Raw genomic sequence first — 21,286 nt, forward strand, 5'->3', positions numbered from 1 at the left:
GTCTTTGATATCATTGATTGACACCTTTTTCTAAGCTAATTACAAGCCACTGTTACATAAGCTGAGAGGGGATATGAACTGGTGGATGAGTCTGTCAAGGATAGGCTGCATTTCAGTGAAAATTACCCTTTTACCGCAGTAGTTGTACTGTTTTCAGACGGTAACTATTGATGTACCTCTTTCATGCATGAAGACCAGAGGGACATTAACAGATTTGTTAAGGGCCTAGAAGTAGGATTACAGCGACTACACTGTATGCATCTAAGGCGCAAGGGGGACTGGGGTTACCAAATATACTTAAGTATTATTATGCCTCTAGGCTAGAGCATTTGGTGGTCTTGCATTCAAAAGTGGCTTTACGCCAGTGAGCCTCAATTGAACAATATGCTTGTCTCTAGGTACTCCTTGATGCTCTACCTTGGCTATGTAGATAAGTCTTTTTCACTAAGGGAATGGCAAATATGGCTGAAAGTATGGAAAAAATTTCCATTAACATGTCTCTGGTGGAGGTCAATTATAAGGTCTTCTTGCGTTGGTACTTGGCTCCTGTGTGTATAGTACAAGCTGTCCCAACCTATTCTCCATTGTGGGTCTGTGGGAGGAGGGGCTCTCATCTTCATATTTGGTGGAATTGGCCCGAAATCTGTAGATTTTTACAATATCCTTCATGCAATTACTCTGATTAATCTACTCCTTTCTCCTAGCCTTTCTCCTTTCTGTGGAATGAGAAGATTCCAAGCATCTCCGCTCTTTCCAGATTTTTGCCTTTCATTTTCCTTGCAGCTAGAATAGCCAAAGCTACCTCATGGAAGAAATCTACGGTTCAGTTAGATCTAATTCGAAAGAAACTAATGTGGAATATGGTAAAGGACAAACTTCAATGTCTTGGAAATGATAAGGTGACTGTTCACTGACACTTGGCAGCCGTGGCTTACGTACCAATCTAGGGTATGAACATGTCTAACTAAGATCCCACTAGGGTCCTCTTACTTTCCCCCTATGTTCCCTTCTACCTTGACCTCCCCCTCTTCCTCCCCCTTTGAAATGTGTTCAAGTAATTGGTAACGTTTTATTGGCCGTTTTCTCAGGTGATTATGATGTATAGCGGAATGTATGTAATCGGATACGTTAATTGTATTTTGCATGATTGTTGGTTACCATGTCGCACCTTTCCTGAAAAACCTTATAAAAACCCAATAAAAACATTGTGAAACAGAAACAAAAAAGGGTTGAAGAGTCCTGGAAGGGTTAAATGATAGAATTCTAAGAGGGTGCACTCACTTCTTGACTGTATAGTATATCAGCAACTCTTTGTTAGGGTTGACTTAAGCTTGTCATCATGAAAATGCTGTCAGCATATTATAGTGCAGGATGAAGAAAGTATTGAAGTTGTAGTATTAGTGTATTATTTATTAATTTATAGCTTTGCTCTTTTTTTGCTCAGAAGTTATTGGGATAGTCCCATCAGTGCTTAAAAACCATCCGTGTATCAATGTGCAGACAGTGGCCCCCTGCACACAAACGTGCCTAGCCAGTGGAAACTGACCTGTGTGCAGGTCAGATGCCATGGACCAAGCCAGGAACAGTGCAATGGATAGGAGTCCAAGCATCATAGTGAAATATGATGCAAAGCCTCACTGTATGATGGCCAAAAAGCAGAGCCAGCACTAACATTGTCAGCACTGCTCTTCGTCTAGCAGACAGGGAGTCCTTGCATCATGTTTCTCGAAGATGCAACGACTCCCTTCCACTGCACTCTGCACAGACTCTTGGATCTGACCAGCTCACTGTTCCATTTCCACAGGTCGAGCACACTAGTGTGCTGGAAAACAGGAAAGCACGTAAACAAGCCTATACTATATTGTCTTACCTGGCCACTAAGAATCTGTTAGACTAAAATGACATACACAAGATCGTCATGAATGACATAGAAAACTCAAAAGCACACCATCTAATATACTCAGCCTGATTTCTTCACTCTACACACTTCAGATGTTGAGTTTTAATTATAGTAATATTTAGCTTCCTTATGAAAAAATGATACATTGATAAGTCATTGGTATATTGCAATGAACTGTACTTCATGGCAGATTCAGCTCTGCATATGTGAACATGTTCTTTTAGTAGAATTGCCATTAGAAATTGTATAAGCATTTGTCATGCCTAGTGCTCAAAGGTCAACCTGTGTCTCCTTCCCTCCTGAGCTGCATACTTTAACTTCCTGTGTTCTTATGAACAGGTGAACAAGCTGCAACCATGAATACAAGGTATTTTCTGTCCAGGCAAGGGGAAACAGCAACATAATAGGTTAGTAAGTTAGGACTTTTCAATAACAGGCCAGACATTGTCTGTATGTCTATACAACAGCATAATAGTAAATTGTCTTTGTAATCCATGGGATTATTAAATACATTTTCATTAAAATAGCAGGGCTGTAGAGATTATTAGGTCATCATGAATAGGTACACAATGAACATCACAGGAAATGGATAGAATATTATTTTTATGTATTTACTTAAATTCATATTGCGATAAATTACCTTTATGTAATACAATACCGTAAAGTAGCAACCATATGAAATGTTATAATATGTCAAAAACTACACAATACCATTTGCAATACTTTTAATTAATGATAGATTTATTGCTAAAATATTTATGCTGTGCTGTGCTGTACTATGTTATGCTTTTATGTTATGTTATGATTTTATATAATTCCTGCCATACCCACCTGCAATCAGCATCTAAGTGTCCTGTCAAGTGCTGCAGGGCACGGTTTCTTTTCTTACATTGTGCCATTCTGTTCTGGAAATGTATAAATATATTGGCTAATGGGGTTTACCTTACACTTTAATAATAGGGTATAGCTTTATATAAAATTTTACTTTTCAAGCTGAAAGTGTGTAGTAACACTCCTAAGATTTAGTGCCACAAATGGATAAAAGATGTTGAAAATGATACCAGTAAAAACTTCAAATAAATGTCTATACTCCAGTATAGCTCCATAGATGGATTTATAAAAAATGTGGGCCACACAAGAAAAACCAGCTCACTATGGGATCATGAATATATGCATTAAGCCTGTGTCTGTGGGAGGAGAGGTGAGCGAAAATAACTGTCAGACAGTCCAGCCCGAGGATGTGTCGGAATGTGAGCACGAAAGTGCAGGTGGATCCTCTACGCTGGAGTGACTGAGAGTGGATGGAAAGCCCACTAGACACCCATCTAGCCTGTAATATTTACCAAATGTGTGAGGAGGAGATGTGGACCCAGGACAAGTCGCCCCACGCGTTCCGCCGCGTATCGCGGCTTCCTCAGGGGTGCCCTGCTAGCGGAGTACCCGGGTTTTTATACCTGTGCCCGATGCTGTTTGATGAATGGCCGGTGTGTGTCGGGATCGCGTCCAGGACGGCGTCACCGGAAGTGGGGAGGAGCCCAGCGCGGCCCGGCGCCACTTCCGCTGACGCGGCTCGCCGACCGCGCACGCGCACCCCCTGTATCCAGGCAACGCCGAGGACGCGAAATGGGGAAATGATGGTAAGTATGAACATATTAATCACAGTAAGGGGAACAAAAAATGCATTGCTGGCAATTCAGTGAGTATTATACATGGGCTAAGGTGCAATACAAACGCTGTTATGTACATCCAAAGCAATAATGCAATATTGATAATGTATTCTCTTAAAGACATTGTAGCCAGTGTGAAGTCATAAATAATGGACAACATTAAGACAATAGCATAAAGGATGATTATATATAGATAACAAAAATTCTAATAAAGACAATAACCGTGATTGATAAAGTGCACAAGTACATGCATGATTCATACAATATATTATATGAAGGGCATTGTGGCCAGTGTCAAATCATAAATAATGGACAACATTATGACAATATCATAAGAAATAATTATATATAGATAACAGAAATTCTAATAAAGACAATAAACATGGTTATTAAAGTGCAGAGTGCATACGTGATTTATGCAAAGTGCAGCATACACATAAACAGAGCACCAAAGGCCTCTCAGATATATCTTGAATCTTCGGTGGACATAGTCACACTCAGTCCAACATGTATACCTGCATGGGCCCATGCACATTCACCCATTCGCCCAACACTCATCCCGGAACATACAATAATAGTCGCATCACAAGAATGTTACATCATGGTAGCATCAGAAAGGCTAAGAATAGTGTAATAGACGCACGAAAGTGCGAGATGGGAGGATACTTGGTTTGTCAGAGAACTAAACAAGTCCTAAGCGCAGGATTATATGCGGTGACAATACACGGAAAGGTAGGACCTGAGGCATGGGAGGCAGGCATCGATTTCTGCGGGGAGAACATGGATTAGGCAAGCAGAACATAAATCTTGAGGATGGAGACATAGACGGATGGAGTTGAGAACCTGGAGGTGATAAAGCAATGCAAAGTTATACTCGGCCCAACCCCAATGGGCCAGATAGTGAGATTGCAGAGGACTGCCAAACGAGGTAAAAAAGAGACCAGAAAACGGAAAACAAGAGACAAAAAACAACAAAAAACAAGAAACGAAAGGCGGGGAAACTGGAAACCGAAAAATAGAGTCCGGCTCCTACGAAAGGGCCCGTGCCCAGCTGCACATGTAGTCCAAATTGAAGGTGTCCAAAGTGCAACCATGGGCTGCCAGCGCATGCCCCGGAAGATAGAAAAAAAGGGGGGAGGGAAGAAAAGAAAGAAAAAGAGGAAGAGAAAGAAAGGCAGAAGAGAAAGAGGCAAAAGGAAAAGGGGGAAGGGGAAAGAAGGAGGGGGAACAAAGGAGGGGGAAGAAGGGAGAAAAAGCCGGAGGGAAAAAAGAGAAAGAGACAAAGACAAGACCGCCAGGGGGAAAAAAGGAAGTAGAAAAGGAAAAGAAAAAGAAAAAGAAAGAGAGAAAGAAAACCGTCCGGGCGGGAAGCCAAGGCGGAAAAGAAGGAAAATAGGCAACAAGAGGGAATGGGTGACGTATGCCAGAGGGGAACCCAAATAAATATGAATGCCTCATAGTGATGAATGGAGGTGCCAATAGATGAGGGCCCCAATGACCAGGGTCCAGCCAGAGTGATAAGTGACTGGGTTGTGACAATATGGGAGCGTGATGCCCAGGGGAAATGGCCGTGCCGTGATGGTGATGGCGGGTTGGGGTTGGCTGTTGTGAGGCATGTGCAAGGGGAGGTGTGAGATGTGCAGCTGATGTGAGGAGGGGGTCACAAAGGCAGAGGGTGACCCGGGGTGCAGAAAGTAGGTGTGCAGTGAGGGGTGAACAAAAACGTGATGGTGAGAACACCATGTGCCTGTGAATCAGGAGTGAGGGAAGGGGGAGGGGGGAACAGAAAAGAAAGACCAAGAAAAGCCTGAGTGGGCTGGCTGTAAGAGATATATGTGCGATGGGGATCTCAGGGGTGTGTGTAAATACCTACTTTTTGTAGAAGCCCGAGAAGAGCATATCTTCATTCATCCCCAACGGAGCCAGCGTTTTCAGTTCGAATATCCATTTGGCTTCAAGACGGAGCAAAGCCGGGGTTAGATCCCCTCCCCTTATGTTGGATTGTACTCTGTCAAGGCCAATGACTTTTAGGCTGGAAGGGTCACCCCTGTGCACGCTAAGAAAATGTTTGGCAACTGTAGATAGTTGTTTCCCATCTTTGAGATCTCGTTCCGCATTATTAATCGTAGAGATATGTTTTTGCACCCTTTTTCGTACCTCTTGGCCCGTTTGCCCCACATACATCTTGGGGCAGGAGCATATTAAACCATAAATGACACCACGTGTCCGACAGTTCACATAGGACCGGAGTCTGATGGTCCTAGAATCCGAGGGATTTTGGATATTGTCGCCTCTTAGGATCAGGGGACAGATTGTACAGTCTCCACATGGATATGTGCCAAGAAGTCGTTGACCATGTCCAATTGTTCTCGTGGGTCGTTGAAAGTGGCTCCTCGTTAGATTGTCGCGCAGATTTTTGGCTCGTCTCGCGACCATTTTCGGTACCGGGGGAATATGTATATCCAATTTGGGCTTACTTTTTAAGATGCCCCAATTTTTATGTAGCAATCTGTAGATGTCCGACCATTGGTTATGATAGGTCGTAATCAGGCAAGGTTTGCCATTGGATGTTTTTGTTCTTGGTGTAAAGGTGTCTTGTCTTGGAGTTTGTTTAGCACGGGTGAAGGCTTTGGAGATCACTTTTTTCGGGTAGGCGCGGTTCTTAAATCTGGTTGTTAAATCTCTAGCTTGCTCCATGAATTCTTCTTGTGTGCTGCAGTTCCTCCTAGCGCATAAGAACTGCCCTATTGGGATGCCATCTTTCAAATGTCGGGGGTGAAAGCTCCGGTAATGTAAGAGGCTGTTCGTCGCAGTTTCTTTCCTGTACAGTGTTGTTTCAATGACCTTCTGCTGCAGAGAAATCCGTAGATCCAGGAAATTTACCTCTGTTTGAGAAAATACTGGTGTTAGCCGTATTTGCCATTAATTAACATTGAGATCCTCCACAAACGTGCGACAGGTCTCGGGTCGCTCCAGCGTAGAGGATCCACCTGCACTTTCGTGCTCACATTCCGACACATCCTCGGGCTGGACTGTCTGACAGTTATTTTCGCTCACCTCTCCTCCCACAGACACAGGCTTAATGCATATATTCATGATCCCATAGTGAGCTGGTTTTTCTTGTGTGGCCCAGGTCTGGTTAAACCCGACATTATCAGGTGTCGGGCTCCGGAAGATTTTGTACATATGGGTGCACTGGGGTGCATTCCTTTTTTAAATGATTTTATGACATTTTTGTCCTGTTCATGTTTGTCTTGTGTCCAAATTTCAATAAAGTTAATTTTCATTGATTCGCTACTCCACACATGTTGTTTCTCTTATTTAATCTTCCTGCAGCATGCACAATATATGCGTCCCAACCGGCGGGTACCGTCATGGAAACAGCATAAACAACATGTGAAAGTGACTGGGTAAGTCACCGGAACTTGAAAAACATAAACAAATATTAAATTAAAAACAACATAGCGTGTATAGAGTCTTATTTTCGTAAGGGGACTTAATGTACATATATATTGTCAGGCTTACAGGATGTGGATCCACTGGACCACTGCAGATGATGACTCAAGCCACTACCTGGGACCGGAGTCTAAGTGGTACCCGGTTTTCACCAGAGCCCGCCGCAAAGCAGGTTAGATAAGCTGCGGCGTGGTACCACCAGGTCATTCCTCAGGCGTGACTTGTCTGCAGTGGCGGCCAAGGTTGAGGTACAGAAACAGCAGTCAAGCTCGAGGTCACAGTCCAGGCACAGGGTCAGGGCAGGCGGCAGAGATGAAACGTCAGAGTCCAAACCGGGGTCAGCAACAGGAGGTCCAAGCAGAAGTGTACGGGAACACAGCACACACGACAGCAACACGGAGGAACACTGGTACACGGGAACACGGGGGAGGTCAGGCAACACAGGAACACGGAGGAAGTCTGGTATATAGGAGACACTGGAACGCAGAAGACACTAGAATGCAGAAGACACTATAACGCAGGGAAATCTCAACAGAGCTTTCTCTAAGGCTGTGAGGCACAAAGATCCGGCAGGGTAAATTGGGAGAGGCAGATATAAATAGACTCATGGGAAATGACCAGCGCCAATCAATGATGCGCTGGCCCTTTAAATTTCCTAGACGTGTCGACGCGCGGCCTAAGGCGCGGGACCGCGCGCACACGGAGCGAGGCCGGGACTCGGGAGCGGGGAGAGGTGAGATGCACTGGCGCTGCGCCTGGGGGGGGGGGCGAGAGGCACGAGTGAGCCCGCGACAGGCGATGTGGGTCGCGGGTCCACCCGTGACAGTACCCCCCCCCCTTCGGCCTCCCCCTCTTCTTGGGCTAAAGAAATCTCTGCAGAAGATCACGGTCCAGAATATTGTTCTCCGGCTCCCAAGACCTCTCTTCCGGACCGAACCCCTTCCAGTCGACTAAGAAGAACCGCTTCCCCCTTACAGTCTTCATATCAAGGATGTCTTTTACCTCATAGGTGTCGGTGGAGTCAGCCACAGGGGTAGGAGGAGGTACTTGCCGGGAGAAGCGGTTCAGGATGACAGGCTTGAGTAGGGAGACATGGAAGGAGTTCGGGATGCGCATGGTGGGAGGAAGGCGCAACTTGTAGGATACAGGATTGATACGGGACAGGACCTCAAAAGGACCCAAGAATCGAGGACCAAGCTTGTACCCGGGTATCTTCAGCCGGATGTACCTGGAGGATAACCAGACCTTGTCCCCAGGAGAGAAGACGGGAGGAGGTCTGCGTCTCTTGTCGGCCTGGATTTTAGTGAGGGCAGACGCCCGAAGTAGAGATAAACGAGTCTGTCTCCAGACAGAGCTAAGGTCCTGCACCAATTCTTCCACCGCAGGAACATCCGAGAGAACTGAGAGAGGGAGTGGTGGGCGTGGAATTCTTCCATAGACAATAAACAATGGAGCTGCACCAGCAGATTCAGAATCCAGAGAGTTGTAGGAGAACTCTGCCCAGGGCAACAAAGTGGACCAGTCGTCCTGACGGGCAGAGACAAAATGATGCAGGTAGCAGCCCAGACTCTGGTTGACTCTCTCCACTTGACCATTGGACTGAGGGTGGTAGGCTGAAGAAAAGTCCAACCTCACCTGCAGTTGGCTGCAGAGTGAGCGCCAGAAGCGGGAGACAAATTGAACTCCACGATCAGAGACGATGTGCAGGGGAAGCCCATGTAGCCAGAATATATGTTGGAAGAAGAGGCTGGCAAGACGTGGAGCAGACGGTAGACCTGGAAGGGGAACGAAATGAGACATCTTCGAAAATCGGTCTGTCACCACCCAGATGACAGTATTGCCCGAGGAAGATGGAAGATCCGTGACAAAGTCCATAGCCATGTGTGACCACGGGCAACTGGGTATCGGCAACGGAAGCAAGAGACCAGCCGGTTTTAGATGAGAAGGCTTATTTCGAGCACAGGAGGTGCAGGATCCCACAAAGTTCCGAACGTCTTTGACCAAGTCAGGCCACCAGTAGTAACGAGAGATGAGGGCCAAGGAGCGTTGCACCCCAGGGTGCCCAGCCAGGCGGGAAGAATGTCCCCAAAACAAAATCCTCTTCCGCAGAGCAGGTCGGACATACGTCTTGCCAGGGGGAAGCTGGCGAAGATCCACAGGAGCGGCTGCAACCAACTGTTCCGGAGAGATGATATACTGAGGAACCGGCTCTTCTCCAACAACATCTGAGGCATGGGAAAGGGCATCAGCCTTGATATTCTTCTCTGCTGGCCGGAAGTGGATCATCAAATTGAAGGGGGAGAAGAATAGTGACCAACGGGCTTGCCTGGGATTAAGACGTTGGGCTGTCTGGAGGTACGAAAGGTTCTTATGATCCGTGTAAACACAGACTGGATAGCGAGCACCCTCCAAAAGATATTGCCATTCTTCCAGGGCAAGTTTAATAGCCAAAAGTTCCTTGTCACCAATAGAGTAGTTCTTCTCTGCAGGAGAAAAAGTTTTAGAAAAGAAACCGCACGTAAGAGTTCGGCCCCTGGGTACCTTCTGGGTAAGCACGGCCCCTGCACCAACAGAAGATGCGTCCACCTCCAAGATAAAAGGCTTCTCCGTATCAGGTCTAGAAAGGATCGGAGCTTTAGCAAAGGAGGATTTTAACTTTGCAAAGGCCTCTTCAGCTGCTGGAGGCCAAAGGCGTGGATTAGCGCCCTTCCTAGTGAGTGCCACGATGGGAGCAACAAGAGTAGAAAAATGAGGAATGAACTGTCGATAGTAGTTTGCGAAGCCTAGGAATCTCTGAATGGCGCGAAGACCCTCTGGACGTGGCCACTGAAGAACGGCAGACAGTTTGGTAGGATCCATCTGGAGACCCCTGTCGGAGATGATGTAACCAAGAAAAGGTAGACTCCGTTGATGGAAGAGACATTTCTCGAGCTTAGCGTAGAGACAATTGGCTCGAAGACGGCCTAGGACTTGCTGAACGTGAGATTGATGAGTCTTGAGATCTGGAGAGAACACCAAGATGTCATCTAGGTAGACCACTACACACGTATACAGAAGGTCCCTGAAGATGTCATTGACAAACTCCTGGAAGACAGCTGGAGCATTGCATAATCCAAAAGGCATCACAAGGTATTCAAAGTGACCATCTCGGGTGTTAAATACTGTCTTCCATTCGTCTCCCTTGCAGATACGAATAAGATTGTAGGCCCCGCGAAGATCCAACTTAGAGAAAATCTTGGAACCGCACAGGCGATCAAACAGTTCTGTTATCAGTGGCAGAGGGTAGCGGTTTTTAACCGTGATCTTATTAAGTCCATGATAATCAATACAAGGACGCAAGGAGCCGTCCTTCTTAGTAACGAAGAAGAAACCTGCACCCACAGGAGAAGAGGACTTCCATATGAAACCCCTTTGCAAGTTCTCCTGGATATATTCTGACATGGCAGTGGTCTCAGGAACGGAGAGTGGATACACCCGGCCTCTGGGAGGAGAAGTGCCCGGCAATAACTCAATAGGGCAATCGTAGGGTCGATGCGGTGGTAAAGTCTCAGCCTGCTTTTTAGAGAAGACATCAGAGAAGTCCTGGTAGCACGTGGGTAAACCCTCCAAAGGCTTCGCAGACAGAGAGGAGGCCAACACAGGTACAGACAGGGAGGCCCCCATGCAGCGGGTCCGGCACTCAGGACCCCAATGAAGGATCTCCCCTGTCATCCAATTGAGAACAGGAGCATGGAGCTGCAGCCACAGAAGACCCAACAGGACAGAGGACGTGGACCGCGGTAGCACGTAAAAGGACAGTCTCTCCTTGTGCAAAACTCCGACTTGTAAGGACAGAGGCTTGGTGCGGTACAGGACCGGGTCAGAGAGGATCTGGCCACTTACGGATGAAATGACCAACGGCTTCTCAAGGTGAACCACTGGGATGTGATGCCGGGAGACCAGAGCGGCATCCACGAAATTCCCTGCAGAACCGGAGTCCAAGAAAGCAGAGACTTGGATCTGGGGACTGGCGCCATCGCTGAGAAGCACCGGAATCATCAGACGTGGAGAAGCTTGGCAGACACCTAGGGACGCTTCTCCCAAGAACCCTAGGTGCTGGCGTTTTCCGGACGCTGAGGATGGATAGGACAGGACCCGATGAAGTGCTCCGGACTAGCACAATAAAGGCAAAGGTTACCCTGACGCCTTCTGATGCGTTCCTGGGAGGAGAGTCTAGCTCTGTCCACCTCCATAGGCTTCTCTGCGGGTGGTATGACCTGAGGCTGGAGTGGTCTTTGGTAGGCCGGGGCCAAGCGGGGAAGGCGTCGAGGAAAGACTTGAGGTTGCTCAAAGCGTGATTCCTCAGCACGCTCTCTAAATCGCACGTCTATCCTGGTGGCCAAGGTGATGAGACCACTCAGAGTAGACGGCAGATCACGAGCGGCCAGAGCGTCCTTCACATGAGAGGCGAGACCCTTCTTGAAAGCGGCAGACAAGACGGCGTCATTCCAGGCAAGTTCTGACGCCAAAGTACGGAACTGGACCGCATACTCTCCCACGGAGGAATTTCCCTGGCGTAAGTTCAACAAGGCAGACTCAGCGGAGGAGGCCCGAGCTCCGAAATAAACTGGGTCGGCATAAGCTCAATATGCAGGGAGCACCGAGTTAAAAAAATACACATCTTAGGATCACCATCATATTTGCTGGGCATGGACAAGCGCATCCTGGGTTCAACAGCTGGAAGAGGAGTCGGAGCTGTAGAAGTCTCTAGAGCAGCTTCCAGAACCTGTTGTGGTTGTTGGTTGGCTAATAGTTGCTGCAACATGGCGGTGACCTGCTCCAGCTGATCACGTTGCGCGGCAATCTCCTGGGATTGATGGATCACAATAGTAGCGAGGTCAGGCTTGCTAGGAGATGGAACCTCGGCGGGATCCATGGCCGGATCTTACTGTCAGGCTTACGGGATGTGGATCCACTGGACCACTGCAGACGATGACTCAAGCCACTACCTGGGACCGGAGTCTAAGTGGTACCCGGTTTTCACCAGAGCCCGCCGCAAAGCGGGTTGGACAAGCTGCGGCGTGGTACCACCAGGTCGTTCCTCAGGCGTGACTTGTCTGCATTGGCGGACGAGGTTGAGGTACAGAAACAGCAGTCAAGCTCGAGGTCACAGTCCAGGCTCAGGGTCAGGGCAGGCGGCAGAGATGCAACGTCAGAGTCCAAACCGGGGTCAGCAACAGGAGGTTCAAGCAGAAGGGTACGGGAACACAGCACACACGACAGCAACACGGAGGAACACTGGTACACGGGAACACGGAGGAGGTTGGGCAACACAGGAACACGGAGGAAGTCAGGCACGCAGGAGACACTGGAACGCAGAAGACACTAGAATGCAGAAGACACTGGAACGCAGGCAAATCTCAACAGAGCTTTCTCTAAGGCTGTGAGGCACAAAGATCCGGCAGGGTAAATTGGGAGAGGCAGATATAAATAGCCTCATGGGAAATGACCAGCGACAATCAATGACGCGCTGGCCCTTTAAATTTCCTAGAAGTGCGGACCGCGCGCACACGGAGCGAGGCCGGGACTCGGGAGCGGGGAGAGGTGAGACGCGCTGGCGTGGCGCCTGCGGGGAGCGAGAGGCACGAGTGAGCCCGCGACCCGCGATGTGGGTCGCGGGTCCACCCGTGACATATATTAACTTGAGCAACCTAATATACTTTAATATAGAAAGGCAAGGAGACATGTTCAATCTGTATTTGGACATTACTCACTAGAGGGGGCAACTGCCACCCGCTCGATACCTGCAAATTTTAAAACATCGGGATGATCTAACATGCTCAATCAATCGTGTACATCCATTACCAGTGCTGATTGATCTCTGATATGAACATATAGCCTGCGTATGGTCTTCCTAATGTAGAAAACCTACATGGGCAGAAGACTATATACACAACATATGTTGATTTACAAGATATAAAAGAATGAACTTTTTGTGTTTGTCCACCAAACTGAATATATTTTAGCTGGCTATTAAAGGAACAACAGTTGCATGTACTACATTTGAAGTTACCTATAGGGGTGCCCTTTAACTATGTGGAGCGGAGTGTATGTGCAACACCCTCGCCGATGCAATGGCGAAGGAGTGCTTGCGAATAAGCCCCACAGCATGTCATCACATCACACAGGGGACATTGCAGTGGTAGCTTCTGCCTGGCAAAGCAGGAGTTAAGTGTTTTGTATGATTCAAGATCTGTCATCCAATCACTTGTATTGCATTCTGTCTAATGTAAGCTGAGATGTGATTGGAGGAGCAGCCACCACCTGCCCAGGGAAGTTACAAAACCCCTGGCCAGGAATGTTCTAGAGATCAGTCTCTCTCAGGAGGGAGAAGGGACCAGGTCCAGTCAGACCCTCTGGGTCTGCAGGGCACAAGATCAGAACAGCTAGAGACTAGTTTAGCCTAGCTCAGATGAGAAGAGAAGTAGACTAGGGAAACCCAGTCCAGACTCTATTCAGCCAGCATACCAGATAAGAGCAGGAAGAGCCTAGCCCCTGCCTCTGAAGAGTGGAGCTAATAGATTAGAGTTAGTGAGGAAAGGGGTATCATCCTACCTTCAAGGGTGATACCTGAAGCACTCCAGGACAAGCTGAAGCTTCCTATTAGGACACAGCTACCTCCCAGCCTGCCCTTTGCATCCAGGCTGGCGATCTACCTCCTGTGGCTTCCTCCAAAAGCATCTCAGCACTCCATCACTCTGTTAAAGGCACGTTGCTGAAGTTCCTGTCGGTTCCAATAAAGAACTGTAAGTGTTTTTGTTCAACCTCTGCCTCCGTCTGGTCCCTGCTACTACAACTACCCTCATCACAGGCACCCTGTCCACCACACAGAGACTCATCCTCTAGAGACCAAAGGGTTGCCCCAGGGAGATCCGCTATAGCAGCCTCTCCCTCATCATTTCTTGCCAACACCACCCTGCTGGAGACCTGCCAGGCTGTAGGACAGCCCTCCGGTTCCCCATACCAAGCACCGTGACACTAGCGTGCCTAGACCGCAACCGCCAGCCACTCAGGTACTGCGGGCCTCGGTTGACTCCCGGCCCCGAGAAAAGGCTAGGCCCCGGTGGGGGATGTTGCATATGGAATGTACTTTTGACTAATGCATTACTAATCGTAGGGGGACGTCTAAAGGCAATGCATGGTCACTCTGTAGTAATGTCCCCAAGCTGGGGATCTTGTTTTAAGATACCCCAATTTTTGTGAATAGTATCACGAATTATCTTCTCACAGGGACTCAATTGAAATGAAAAAGCAACTCTTTTTTATTATCTTTGTTGTTATGGGACATGTGTCTCTCTGGGTTTTGTTCTTGTCCCTACCTTTTGACCATAATAACTCTTACTGGGATAAAGCCATAACCTTACAATAGGCTTCTTGTAGCAACTCCTCTGGGTAACCCCTTGCTAGAAAACGACCCCTCCACTCTTCAGCTTGTATCCTGAATTGTGCCTCATCACTATTGATTCTTCTAAGTCTCAATAGTTGGCTATAAGGCAGCCCTCTTTTTGTCTGTAGTGGAAGGAAACTATCAAAGTGGAGGAGTGAGTTGGTAGTGGTAGTTTTTCTGAATGCTTGTGTATGTAGTTCACCCCCTTCCTCTTTTACCTTGACGTCAAGAAAATTCCAATTCATTTTCTCCATGTACTGCAGTAAATTGCATGTTCATGTGGTTGCTGGTATTCAACCAAAATAAAAAAATTCAAAATAAAAAAATTGGGTACAGGTACCCTCCCACACAACAAAAATATCATCCACATATGGGTGGTACACCTTCATGTTTGAGACAAAAGGGTTGTCCAGATAGATGTGGAAGTTGCATCACAGGAAGGTTAATACAAAGGGATGTTGCAGCACAGGGGATTAATGCACAGTGATGTTGCAGCATAGGAGGGAGTTAATACACAGTGATGTCACAGCCCAACGGGTTAAATCACAGTGATGTCACAGAACAGAGTTTATTACACAGTGATGTTGCAGCACAAGGGGTTAATACACAGTGATGTTGCAGCACAAGGGGTTAATACACAGTGATGTTGCAGGACAGGGGGTTAATATACCGTGAGGTAGCAGCACAGGGGGTTAATACACAATGATGTTGCAGCACAGGGGGTTAATAAACAGTGATGTTGCAGCACAGGGGGTTAATACACAGTGATGTTGCAGCACAGGGGGTTAATACAAAGTGATGTTGCAGCACAGGGGGTTAATACACAGTGATATCACAGTACAAGGGGTTAATACACACACCGATGTTGAGCTCCTCACTCGGGCTTGGAGGGCTAGGTTAGTCTGTAATCAGCAGACTGACCTGTGGAGTATAGGGAAAAGCTTGTACAGGGCCAGGGGTTGGTGCTTCAACAGCGCCAATGATTATTCGGCCCTGGCTAACCCTATTTATGCAGTTGGTTCACGGAGCTCACACAAGTGTTCCTACCAGGGGCGTCACTAGGTCAAAAGATCCGGGCTCGTGCCCCGGATCTTTTGGCCAGTGCCCCGAATCTCCTCCGGTCAGCAGATCATCTGCCCCGCTGCCCGGGAGATTCCGTCCCTCTCTCATCAAGATCTGTGTCTGAGGACACAGATCGTGATGAGAAGGAGTGCAGGCGCTGCTTTCCCCTGCAAGGACCTAGCCTCCGGGAGTTCCAGAGGCTGAAGGACCTGTGATGATGTCATGATCACATGATCTGCTGGGGAAAGCAGCGCACAGAAAGAGAGAGAGATGCATCTGTGAGGTGAGACACATGATAGGGACTAGGGAAGGGGGAGAACATTGTGGGCAGTGTGGGGCACATTATTTACTGGGGGGGGGCTGTGTGGGGCACATTACTTACTGGGGGGCTGTGTGGGGACATTACTTACTGGGGGGCTGTGTGGTCACATTACTTACTGGGGGGCTGTGTGGGGCACATTACTTACTGGGGGGCTGTGTGAGGACATTACTTACTGGGGGGACTGTGTGAGGCACATTACTTACTGGGGGGGGGGGGGCTGTGTGAGGACATTACTTACTGGGGGGCTGTGTGAGGACATTACTTACTTGGGGGAATGTGTGAGGCACATTACTTACTGGGGGGGCTGTGTGAGGATATTACTTACTGGGGGCTGTGTGAGGACATTACTTACTGGGGGGGCTGTGTGAGGACATTACTTACTGGGGGGCTGTGTGAGGACATTACTTACTGGGGGGCTGTGTGTGGGCACATTACTTACTGGGGGGCTGTGTGGGGACATTACTTACTGGGGGGGCTGTGTGGGTACATTATTTACTGGGGGGGCTGTGTGTGGGCACATTATTTACTGGGGGGCTGTGTGGTCACATTACTTACTAGGGGGCTGTGTGAGGCACATTACTTACTGGGGGCTGTGTAAGGCACATTACTTACTGGGGGGCTGTGTGAGGACATTACTTACTGGGGGCTGTGTGTGGGCACATTACTTACTGGGGGGGCCTGTGTGGGCACATTATTTACTGGGGGGGCTGTGTGTTGGCACATTACTTACTGGGGGGCTGTGTGGGGACATTACTTACTGGGGGGCTGTGTGGTCACATTACTTACTGGGGGGCTGTGTGAGGCACATTACTTACTGGGGGGCTGTGTGAGGCACATTACTTACTGGGGGGCTGTGTGTGGGCACATTACTTACTGGGGGGCTGTGTGAGGACATTACTTACTGGGGGGGGTGTGGGGCACATTACTTGCTGGGGGTCTGTGTGGGCACATTACTTACTGGGGCGCTGTGTGGGGACATTACTTACTGGAGGGCTGTGTGGGGCACATTATTTACTGGGGGTCTGTTTGGGGCACATTACTTACTGGGGGCTGTGTGGGCCCATTACTTACTGGGGGGCTGTGTGAGGAAATTACTTACTGGGGGGGCTGTGTGGGTACATTACTTACTGGGAGGCTGTGTGGGGCACATTATTTACTGGGGGGCTGTGTGGGGCACATTATTTACTGGGGGGCTGTGTGTGAGGCACATTACTTACTGGGGGGCTGTGTGTGAGGCACATTACTTACTGGGGGGCTGTGTGGGCACATTACTTACTGGGAGGCTGTGTGGGGTACATTATTTACTGGGGGGCTGTGTGTGAGGCCCATTACTTACTGGGGGGCTGTGTGTGGGCACATTACTTACTGCGGGGCTGTGTGGGCACATTACTTACTGGGAGACTGTGTGGGGCACATTATTTACTGGGGGGCTGTGTGAGGACATTACTTACTGGGGGCTGTGTGGGGACATTACTTACTGGGGGGCTGTGTGAGGAAATTACTTACTGTGGGGCTGTGTGGGGCAAATTATTTACTGGGGGTCTGTGTGGGGCACATTACTTTCTGGGGGGCTGTGTGAGGAAATTACTTACTGGGGGGCTGTGTGGGTACATTACTTACTGGGAGGCTGTGTGGGGTACATTATTTACTGGGGGACTGTGTGTGAGGCACATTACTTACTGGGGGGCTGTGTGGGCACATTACTTACTGGGGGGCTGTGTGGGGACATTACTTACTGGGGGGGCTGTGTGGGCACATTATTTACTGGGGGGACTGTGTGAGGCACATTACTTACTGGGGGGCTGTGTGGGGACATTACTTACTGGGGGGCTGTGTGAGGAAATTACTTACTGGGGGGCTGTGTGGGGCACATTATTTACTGGGGGGCTGTGTGAGGAAACTACTTACTGGGGGGCTGTGTGGGGACATTACTTACTGGGGGGCTGTGTGAGGAAATTACTTACTGTGGGGCTGTGTGGGGCACATTATTTACTGGGGGTCTGTGTGGGGCACATTACTTACTGGGGGGCTGTGTGAGGAAATTACTTAATGGGGGGCTGTGTGGGTACATTACTTACTGGGGGACTATGTGTGAGACACATTACTTACTGGGGGGGCTGTGTGAGCACATTACTTACTGGGGGGGCTGTGTGAGGACATTACTTACTGGGGACTGTGTGGGGACATTACTTACTGGGGGGCTGTGTGTGGGCACATTACTTACTGGGGTGCTGTGTGGGGACATTACTTACTGGGGGGGCTGTGTGGGCACATTACTTACTAGGGGCTGTGTGGGGACATTACTTACTGGGGGGGCTGTGTGGGCACATTATTTACTGGGGGGACTGTGTGGGGCACATTACTTACTGGGGGCTGTGTGAGGAAATTACTTACTGGGGGGCTGTGTGGGTACATTACTTACTGGGAGGCTGTGTGGGGCACATTATTTACTGGGGGGCTGTGTGTGAGGCACATTACTTACTGGGGGGCTGTGTGAGGACATTACTTACTGGGGGGGGTGTGGGGCACATTACTTGCTGGGGGTCTGTGTGGGCACATTACTTACTGGGGCGCTGTGTGGGGACATTACTTACTGGAGGGCTGTGTGGGGACATTACTTACTGGGGGGCTGTGTGTGGGCACATTACTTACTGGGGGGCTGTGTGGGGACATTACTTACTGGGGGGGCTGTGTGGGTACATTATTTACTGGGGGGGCTGTGTGTGGGCACATTATTTACTGGGGGGCTGTGTGGTCACATTACTTACTAGGGGGCTGTGTGAGGCACATTACTTACTGGGGGGCTGTGTAAGGCACATTACTTACTGGGGGGCTGTGTGAGGACATTACTTACTGGGGGCTGTGTGTGGGCACATTACTTACTGGGGGGGCCTGTGTGGGCACATTATTTACTGGGGGGGCTGTGTGGGGACATTACTTACTGGGGGGGCTGTGTGGGCACATTACTTACTAGGGGCTGTGTGGGGACATTACTTACTGGGGGGGCTGTGTGGGCACATTATTTACTGGGGGGACTGTGTGGGGCACATTACTTACTGGGGGCTGTGTGAGAAAATTACTTACTGGGGGGCTGTGTGGGTACATTACTTACTGGGAGGCTGTGTGGGGCACATTATTTACTGGGGGGCTGTGTGTGAGGCACATTACTTACTGGGGGGCTGTGTGAGGACATTACTTACTGGGGGGGGTGTGGGGCACATTACTTGCTGGGGGTCTGTGTGGGCACATTACTTACTGGGGCGCTGTGTGGGGACATTACTTACTGGAGGGCTGTGTGGGGACATTACTTACTGGGGGGCTGTGTGTGGGCACATTACTTACTGGGGGGCTGTGTGGGGACATTACTTACTGGGGGGGCTGTGTGGGTACATTATTTACTGGGGGGGCTGTGTGTGGGCACATTATTTACTGGGGGGCTGTGTGGTCACATTACTTACTAGGGGGCTGTGTGAGGCACATTACTTACTGGGGGGCTGTGTAAGGCACATTACTTACTGGGGGGCTGTGTGAGGACATTACTTACTGGGGGCTGTGTGTGGGCACATTACTTACTGGGGGGGCCTGTGTGGGCACATTATTTACTGGGGGGGCTGTGTGTTGGCACATTACTTACTGGGGGGCTGTGTGGGGACATTACTTACTGGGGGGCTGTGTGGTCACATTACTTACTGGGGGGCTGTGTGAGGCACATTACTTACTGGGGGGCTGTGTGAGGCACATTACTTACTGGGGGGCTGTGTGTGGGCACATTACTTACTGGGGGGCTGTGTGAGGACATTACTTACTGGGGGGGGTGTGGGGCACATTACTTGCTGGGGGTCTGTGTGGGCACATTACTTACTGGGGCGCTGTGTGGGGACATTACTTACTGGAGGGCTGTGTGGGGCACATTATTTACTGGGGGTCTGTTTGGGGCACATTACTTACTGGGGGCTGTGTGGGCCCATTACTTACTGGGGGGCTGTGTGAGGAAATTACTTACTGGGGGGGCTGTGTGGGTACATTACTTACTGGGAGGCTGTGTGGGGCACATTATTTACTGGGGGGCTGTGTGGGGCACATTATTTACTGGGGGGCTGTGTGTGAGGCACATTACTTACTGGGGGGCTGTGTGTGAGGCACATTACTTACTGGGGGGCTGTGTGGGCACATTACTTACTGGGAGGCTGTGTGGGGTACATTATTTACTGGGGGGCTGTGTGTGAGGCCCATTACTTACTGGGGGGCTGTGTGTGGGCACATTACTTACTGCGGGGCTGTGTGGGCACATTACTTACTGGGAGACTGTGTGGGGCACATTATTTACTGGGGGGCTGTGTGAGGACATTACTTACTGGGGGCTGTGTGGGGACATTACTTACTGGGGGGCTGTGTGAGGAAATTACTTACTGTGGGGCTGTGTGGGGCAAATTATTTACTGGGGGTCTGTGTGGGGCACATTACTTTCTGGGGGGCTGTGTGAGGAAATTACTTACTGGGGGGCTGTGTGGGTACATTACTTACTGGGAGGCTGTGTGGGGTACATTATTTACTGGGGGACTGTGTGTGAGGCACATTACTTACTGGGGGGCTGTGTGGGCACATTACTTACTGGGGGGCTGTGTGGGGACATTACTTACTGGGGGGGCTGTGTGGGCACATTATTTACTGGGGGGACTGTGTGAGGCACATTACTTACTGGGGGGCTGTGTGGGGACATTACTTACTGGGGGGCTGTGTGAGGAAATTACTTACTGGGGGGCTGTGTGGGGCACATTATTTACTGGGGGGCTGTGTGAGGAAACTACTTACTGGGGGGCTGTGTGGGGACATTACTTACTGGGGGGCTGTGTGAGGAAATTACTTACTGTGGGGCTGTGTGGGGCACATTATTTACTGGGGGTCTGTGTGGGGCACATTACTTACTGGGGGGCTGTGTGAGGAAATTACTTAATGGGGGGCTGTGTGGGTACATTACTTACTGGGGGACTATGTGTGAGACACATTACTTACTGGGGGGGCTGTGTGAGCACATTACTTACTGGGGGGGCTGTGTGAGGACATTACTTACTGGGGACTGTGTGGGGACATTACTTACTGGGGGGCTGTGTGTGGGCACATTACTTACTGGGGTGCTGTGTGGGGACATTACTTACTGGGGGGGCTGTGTGGGCACATTACTTACTAGGGGCTGTGTGGGGACATTACTTACTGGGGGGGCTGTGTGGGCACATTATTTACTGGGGGGACTGTGTGGGGCACATTACTTACTGGGGGCTGTGTGAGGAAATTACTTACTGGGGGGCTGTGTGGGTACATTACTTACTGGGAGGCTGTGTGGGGCACATTATTTACTGGGGGGCTGTGTGTGAGGCACATTACTTACTGGGGGGCTGTGTGAGGACATTACTTACTGGGGGGGGGTGTGGGGCACATTACTTGCTGGGGGTCTG

At 49.4% G+C, this 21,286-nt stretch overlaps 1 long non-coding RNA gene across 1 annotated transcript in view; it reads left to right on the plus strand.

Annotated features, from left to right (window-relative positions):
* The first annotated feature begins 2,247 nt into the window (after positions 1–2,247).
* The window catches only part of LOC140065804 (uncharacterized), a 53,151-nt gene continuing 34,112 nt past the window's right edge, over positions 2,248–21,286 (plus strand). Inside the window, exons 1-2 of the long non-coding RNA XR_011848058.1 lie at positions 2,248–2,307; positions 6,904–6,977. This is a non-coding gene — a long non-coding RNA (uncharacterized lncRNA). The remainder of the gene's footprint in view (positions 2,308–6,903; positions 6,978–21,286) is intronic.

This window comes from Engystomops pustulosus, chromosome 6 (genome assembly GCF_040894005.1).
Source record: "Engystomops pustulosus chromosome 6, aEngPut4.maternal, whole genome shotgun sequence".
Classification (NCBI taxonomy): domain Eukaryota; kingdom Metazoa; phylum Chordata; class Amphibia; order Anura; family Leptodactylidae; genus Engystomops; species Engystomops pustulosus.